A 7,756-nucleotide genomic window follows, 5' to 3' on the forward strand; every position below is an offset into this window, starting at 1 on the left:
AGTTATTTGATAACTGTAAATAATTTTTTCCATTAATGTTGGCGCTGGGTCGGTCTGGCATGAGTTTATGAAGTCAGCTCTCTCCACAGCAGCCTGCTGTGCTTGGCATTTGAGGCTAGAACAGTGCTCATAACTCACCAGCGTTTTGGTGTTGCTGAAGGGTGCTTGCAGAGTGTCAGGGCCTTCTACCTCCCCCACCTCCCAGCCAAAAGCCAGGAGGGACTCTGAGGGGCCATGACAGGTGACCCAAACAGGCCAAAGGGGTGTCCTGTACCTGCCATAGGACACCATGCTTAGCAATAACAGGTGAGGGAAAGGAGGAGGAGAAGGGACAGCATTTGTGGTAACAGCATTTGTCTTCTGAAGCAACCACTGCCTTTACTGAGGCCTCACTTCTGAGGGAGTGGCTGGACATCTGGGAAGCAGTGAATAAGTCCCTCTTTTAGCTTCTGCTTTCATTTTTAAACTGTTATTTCAACTCACTAGTGTCTTTGACATCCTTCCTGGAAAATGGGAGTGAGTGAAAGATTGGTGACTGCCTTGCTGCCAGAGAGATATGGATCCAAGGGCAGAGTACCTCTATGGGTGCACGATTTCCTGATGTGTTTTATGACTGTCTCTTCTAGTTTCTTGCTAGTCTGTGAAACTTTCTTCCATAGAGACATAGGGCACATAGGGTGGCTGTGAAATGTTTTCCCTCATGCCTTTAAATTTTTCACAGAGGTATCAAACCATATGGAAATGGAACAAAGCAGAAGTAGCAGGTGGGTCCCCTCTGTGGCACGGTGTGGGTGCTTAGAACACAGAAAACAGAGGTTCTGTTCTGAAAGCCCACCTCACTGTCATTTCTGTTGCAGAGGATCTCCACAGATTCTGCAGTTAAGGAGATTCCCAAAGGATAAGGCTTTATTTTCTCAGCAATGGGATACCCATACCAGGAGCTGCCAGGAACAGAAATTCACTGACAAGGGCTTGAACTTGAGCTGACATGTGGAGAAAGGAGATGACCAGTACTGCAGGTTCTTGCTTTTCTTGGCTTTCTCAGATAGTTATGAATTTATTGCAATGTAATAAAGTATTCATTCCAAACAGGTCAATTTGATAGTCATCACAATCCAGAAGCTTTCTGAGTCTACTTTTGAATGTTTATACAGAGGCTTGAGAGGCTTAGGTGACATTCAAAGGTTGTAGAGGTAGAGAAGGGTAGTTGTGTATAATTTACTGTTACAACAAGCAGACATTTTTGCCCCAAATCTAGGCTGGATTGTGGCTTTGGTCAGAAAGTGCACTGTTGTCTCTCCAAGAACTAGCACTAGTCACAATGTGCACATGTACCTCGTGCACAGTAACCAAATGAAGGACCAAGATTACCCATTCATCCTATATCCAGATAATTCATTGCACTAGTTTAAAACCTCCACTAATCACAATGAAAAAGGTGAATCTGCTAAGGAAATAAACAAACAAAAATTGCAATGATTTGTAATAGAGAAGTTATTGAATTAACAGGTTTGCAACCAAACAAGTCCCCTGGGTAGAAAAAAGCCACTGTAACCTTATGATAACAAAGGAAAACAGAGGTCATCCCATCTTCTTGGCTATAACATATAATAACTTGTCTTTCACAGGAGAATCAAACAACATTCCACTGGATACAACAAAAAGGTTGTTTTCAGGGCAAATATTTACGAAACCATTGACATTTGATTTTTTAAATGGTTTTTTATTGTTAATTATTTGCCGACTGCATGTCTTTGCCTTTCCAGTCCTACCCATTGTTTTTAACTCAGATGCATATGTTCGAGACACTTGTGAAGATTACTCTGTAGGGAAGTTAGAGAGATGATACTTCATCACCAGGTCTGTATTAATAGAATCATGGAATAATTTGGGTTGAAAGGGACCTTAAAGATCATCCAGTTCCAGCCCCTCTGCCATGGGCCTGCCATGGATAGGGACACCTTCCACCAGACCAGGTAGCTCAGAGCCCCATCCAGCCTGGCCTTGAACACTGCCAGGGATGGGGTGTCTGCAGCTTCTCTGGGCAACCTGTGCCAGTGCCTCACCACGTTCACTGTAAGGAATTTCTTGCTAATATCTATTCTAAACCTGCTCTCTTTCACTTTGAGTCCACTCTCCCCTGTCCTGTCACTATATGGGCTTTTAAGTAGTCTCTCTCCATATTTCTTGTAGCTTCAGATACTGGAAGAGGTGCTTGGTTTTGGGCAATGTTGGAGAAATGTCTGTATACAGACAGATTATCTTGCATTCTTGACTCAAAAGGAGGTTTTTGCCAGCCTAACTTTGATTGTTACCGGAGCCATAACTTCAGACCTCAGATACTTTTGCTGTAGCACACACACACACAGACACACACAGATCTGTGCGTTTGTAAATAGGGAGCAATGAGAGGGAGCCTTGGCAACAGTAGAATGAGCTGTTTGATTTAGTTAAATTTGATTTAGTTATCTTTGTTAAAAAATGTCCCACCATCTTAGTACTGAGATCTTTCTGCCACTGAAACAGTTCTGCTGCAGCCACAGTTAGACACCAAAAATTGTGCCTTTATGGTTGTGGTTTGGTTTATTTGAGGCACTAATATGTTCAACCGGTACAAGATTATCTTTACAAATAAAATCTGTCTTGCTGTGAGAAACTAAAGTAATACTACTTGACTGAAACTAATGTTTTCATATGGGGCTGCTCAGTCACAGTAATTTCTGTGTCTTTCTGTGTGGTTTCCTGATCTCACATTTCACTATTACTGAAAAGAGCTGTATTTCTTTCCTGTGGGAATCATCAAATGACTTTAGGGAAATTACAAGAGTCTCTGGAGCTCCATGGCTTTTCCTGCTTTTGATGCATTTGTGGCTGCTAACATTTCATATAATTCTAGTACCCCTTCTCACTCATGCAGTCTAAAGCCAGCTTGGATGTGTGTGCAAGACCTGTATCCATATATGTGTGGCGTAGGCACTCTCAGCTTTCTTGTGAAGGGGTTAATTGCTGCATTCAGAATAAGATCAATGCAAAGAACTTGGGCATTACAGCTACAAAAATTATTGAAAAGCACAGAGTCAATCTGTGATTTTGGCCATGACTGCTTTCTATAACACTGTCTTTTAGAAGATTAGTTTGTAACGATTTGTTTAGACATGGTAAAGGTCGAAATGCTTGGTTTGGCTCAGGTGTTTGGGGAACAATGCTGAAACATGTTAAGTACAGATAAAGTTCTGCTTGGTCAATAGGGTCTCTAGTCAACCATGCAAGATTTCTTTCATTGTTCTAAGACGTGTGAACCTTGGCAAAGTCCTCTAGCAGCTGAAAGGATGATGAGGTCATAAAAAAAGTATACGTATATCCCTAGTGGAATAGTCACAGTTTGCAGTGATTTTGATGAGTGATGGAATTTTTTTTCAACAAAACGTGGTGGTGGGGAGGATTGCAGTTTATTTCAGTGGTCTATGATATCTGGAAAAGGCAGCCATACAAAAAACTGAGGTATTTGAAGGTCAGCCAGTTGCAAGGCTTCAGTGGCTCTGTTGAGTGTGGATGGGTCATCCATAACCTGTTTTCAAAACTGAGACCTTTCTCCACCTATGTGTGGAGGCTGAAATCTGAGCAGGAATAACTATTAACTGAAGTATTAAGCCTGTCTTTGCTGTGCAGTTTTGGTGACAAATGCCAGTGAAAGGTGAGTGAAGCTGGAATCTGACTGCTCTCACTGCACCTGCACAAGCCTCAGAGTGGATACTAGCGGATATAAAAATGAAATTATCTTTCCTAGTTGTACACAGATTCCCTGGCAGCTTTTAGGCTAAACTATGAATGCAGTGCTATAGTCAGGATAGTAAGAGAGTCTGCATTTCTTTGGGAGTGCTTTGCAGCTTTACTGTCCTTGCATGGACAGGAACTAGAGTTTTTCAGCCCTCCTTTCTTTGTGGTCTTTCTAGGCAGCATCAAGGGTTCAGTTCAAATGTGAAGAGGTCACCAATAAAATATATGAAAAAGCCCTCAAAAAAATTTCTGGTACTTAATAAGCTCATTCTTCACACTTGCAAATACAAATTGGGTTTTAATTACAGTGGGAAAAGAAAATACCTAACAATGAGTATCAAGTGGGGAACATTTGACATGTAATCCATAAAATGTAACTAGTCAAAGTGGGACAACTAGTCTGGTTTCATGTTCCCCCTAAACCTCTCATGCCAGCAATTAGCTCATGACTGGTACTGAGAAATCACCTTGTGTACCAAGAGCTGATGCAAGCTGCACATGATATTGTCATGTATTGGCTTTTCTGGCTACCAGAAGGGTGCCTGAGAAGAGCCATCTCTAGCATGCTGAGGGAAGCTCAAATAATTCTCTGACCTTTTCACCTCTAATCAAACCCCTAACCTTTTGTTTCTGTTTTAGAGCTGTGCACAACTATCCCCTCTTTGTAGCTGCAACTTCTGCACTCTGAAGGTAGAAGCATTTGCTTTCATTTCAGGTGACAGCTTGTGACAGGCACGTGTAGAAAGATGTAGCTCTCTGAGGCTTTTGTATTGCAATGGGTTTTCTCTGCTTTATGGAAAGCCTGTTTTTTATTTTCATTCTGCAGAAATGACTCATAAATGCATTGCAGTGACAGATTTGTAGGTGTTTGAAGCTCCATTAGTCCCTCTTATTTTCTTCTCCTTCCCTCCATCAGTTTGGAGCGGAACAGCCTTCCCTGGCTGGTTGTCCTTCTTCTCTGGATTGACTTTAGAAGGGTCATACAGTTCTGCTTTTCCTTAGGAATTCAACCACCAGCCTACAGATCCTACAAGAGTTTAGCTGAGGTAATCATACCCCAAAAGTATTTTTCTGCAGTTTCAGGCACTGTTGATGTAAGAGACAAATAATCTGTCTGAACTGCAGGTTGGTCTGTGAGAAGAGCACTACAGAGGAGCAGTGTTTTCACTTGTGTCTTTGGACGCAGCTTTATGGGCCAAAGGAAATTTCTTGGGCATTTTTTGGGGGGAAATGTTATATGTCTAATCCAAGTGCTCTGAGAAAGAAAGGGTGCTTCAAGCTGTAAAATTATTTTATCAGAATCAAGAGTTCATAGGAGAAGAGAGCAAGACATAAGATCTACATCTTTTAGAGCAGGGACTACCTCTTCTCATTTCTTTGAAGTTGTCTTCAGTGTAGGCATGATACTGCTAGGACTTGAATGGGAAAGAGAGTTTGGGGTTAGGAGTCTCTCACAATTGGCTGATAACACTAAATGTTGGAGGCTCACTCTCTTTTTGAGTACTTTGATCTTTTTCCATTGACCAACATCTTGCTTCTAAATGCATTTTTCTGTTGTTACAAAGAATTTTTCTTTCTGCTACGACATCCCAGAAATTGAACTTGTTCCAGACACATTATGGAAGGCGTGCAAATGCTATTCAGAGCCTGCAGCTTTCTCTCCCTTTATCTGTTATTATTATCTACTTGGCAGCAAAACAATACTCTTGTGTTACCTGATATATTAATTGCACTACTTTAAGGACGCCCCCCAGGGAGAGCCTGTTTGTGCCTTCAACCCCTGACCTTAGGCCTGAAAAGTTTTTTGATTCATTCCCCTCGCATAAAGGCTATTTTTCCTTTGTCTCCAGTGAAAATATATTCTGCAGCTATATATTGAACTGCTGAGCACTGTACAGAACAAGCTGGAGGATGTGTCCTTGATGAAGACTCTCCTGTCTTTTTTAACTTTTATTATCTTCCTAAACAGCTGAGGTTTCCCAGTGTCTCAGGGCAAACAAGCTGGCCTCAGGCAAATAGGGAATAAGCGAAAGTCCTGATTGTCCTCTTTTGAAGAACTAGGGTTTTTTTATTGTTATTGACCCATAAACGACCAGCACTGGGCAAAACTGTCTGCTGGAGAGCACTGTGTGGAAAGGAGGGAGTGACTGGAGCATCACATCTATGCCTAGTGTCACTCATAGTTTCTCATAGCACGAGTGCTTTGCTGTTACACAAAACAATGTCAGAGTCCTGGCAGCTTGTAACTCTGGGAAAAACTTCCTGAGCCTGTCCTGGCACATTCCCATGGGCTACAGCAGATGGTCCCATAGGAACTGCACCTTTCTGCATGCTGAAAGTCAAAGGGAAGATTGATTCATGGTAATTTCAGAGTACTAGAGCATCTTTCTAACTATAGCAATCAAAGAAAACTGAGTGTAAATGTATTTGCCATTTTTGGAGATGGGATATGGGCCTTACCATTTTCTGATTGATTCACATGGTCCTACAAGGTCAGTTTCTAAAGCTCCTTTCAATTGTTACGTCTTTTCATCTGACTTGCACTGAGGTTAAGCAAACTGAATTTGTGAAGCAGCAGCGTCTCATGATGCAAGTTCCATGAGAAAAAAAATTGGGTCACTAGTTGCACTGCAGTTAAAAGTGTTAAAGAGGTAAAAGAAGGCTGTAAAATGCAGATTTTGCTATGTACTGCTGGAATTGTTCCATGCACTCCCTCTCAGCCTAGTGTTTTGGAAATTTTTAGTAAAATTTAAATGCTGTGCTTTTGAAGGCATCTGCATTTCATATCAGTTTCCATGTGACCAGGCTTGCAGTTGGCCATTCACTGGAATGGCATTAAACAAAGGCTTTTGTTTAGCGGCAGGCTGAGTTTACACAGCTGAGGAAGGTGGATTGAAGTAGCCTGACTGACCCCTCTTGAAGCTCACACAATCTTTTCTGCTGACAGGGATGGGAGAGCAAGGGGGAATTTGGGGTCAGTTGGCCCCTTAACATCTTCAGAGTCATAACTTACTTCTCAGCATGTGTCTGTCTGTAGCAAAAGTCACCACAGGTCTCATGCAAACATGAAAACATTGCTTTCAGTGTGACTTTTTTGGGTCAAAGGTTGTGCCCAGGGGTGGCTTCTGATGGGAAGAGAAATGCTAGGGATAGAAACTCAATGTTTTGAGCAGAATTAAAAGACTCGAAAGCCACTCACCTCACAATATTTTTTTCTCAAAATGTCATTTTTTTTTTCACAAGGTGGAAATTCCACCAGAATTGTCAGGGAAGAAAATGATCTTGTTTCTCAGTAAACCAAGATGATATGCAACTTAAAAAAAAAAACAAAAACAAAACAAAACAACAAAAAACCCAGCAGAGAACTCCATTCCATTTCTGTATGTCCTAAGGAGAGATATAGATGGCATATGTGATCATAAATGTTGTTTTATGCATTGAAGTGCTCCTTCAGGCTCACCTGCATGCACAGTGCTACCAGATGAAAAGCAGCTCTGTGCCTGATGCTTTCCCATGCCAGGTGGAATTTAGAGAGCTGAGAGAATCAGGGCATGGGGCCAGGTTCCAAAGGGTGTTAAGGCACATAGCTCACATCAGCAAATTCACAAACAGCCTTAGGTTCCTATGTCAAATCTCTCATATGCTTACAGCAACTCTCTAGCTGCTTCTGAAGGTTTCCTAGGTCCTGGTGTGGCTGAATTCTGCTTTTTTTGCTGGACCCCAGTGCCACTCTCAAGCTGAACACCCTTCTGCTGGTTGCTCTCTGTTGGGCAGTTCTTAGAACAGGAGGCTGCAGTTGGTGACCTCTCCAGGTCCTACCAAACCAAGATTTATGGTCTCCCAAAGCTTCCAAATTTATTTTGCATCTTTCTGGGATTACACTGAGCCTGAGGGTCTCTGTCATGTCTTCCCCCTGTCACAAAGGTTCCTGTGTTCATCTAGTTCTAGATAGACCAAGGAGTGGAGGCTGGGACAAATA

Source organism: Zonotrichia albicollis, chromosome 2 (assembly GCF_047830755.1).
Source record: "Zonotrichia albicollis isolate bZonAlb1 chromosome 2, bZonAlb1.hap1, whole genome shotgun sequence".
Taxonomy (NCBI): Eukaryota; Metazoa; Chordata; class Aves; order Passeriformes; family Passerellidae; genus Zonotrichia; species Zonotrichia albicollis.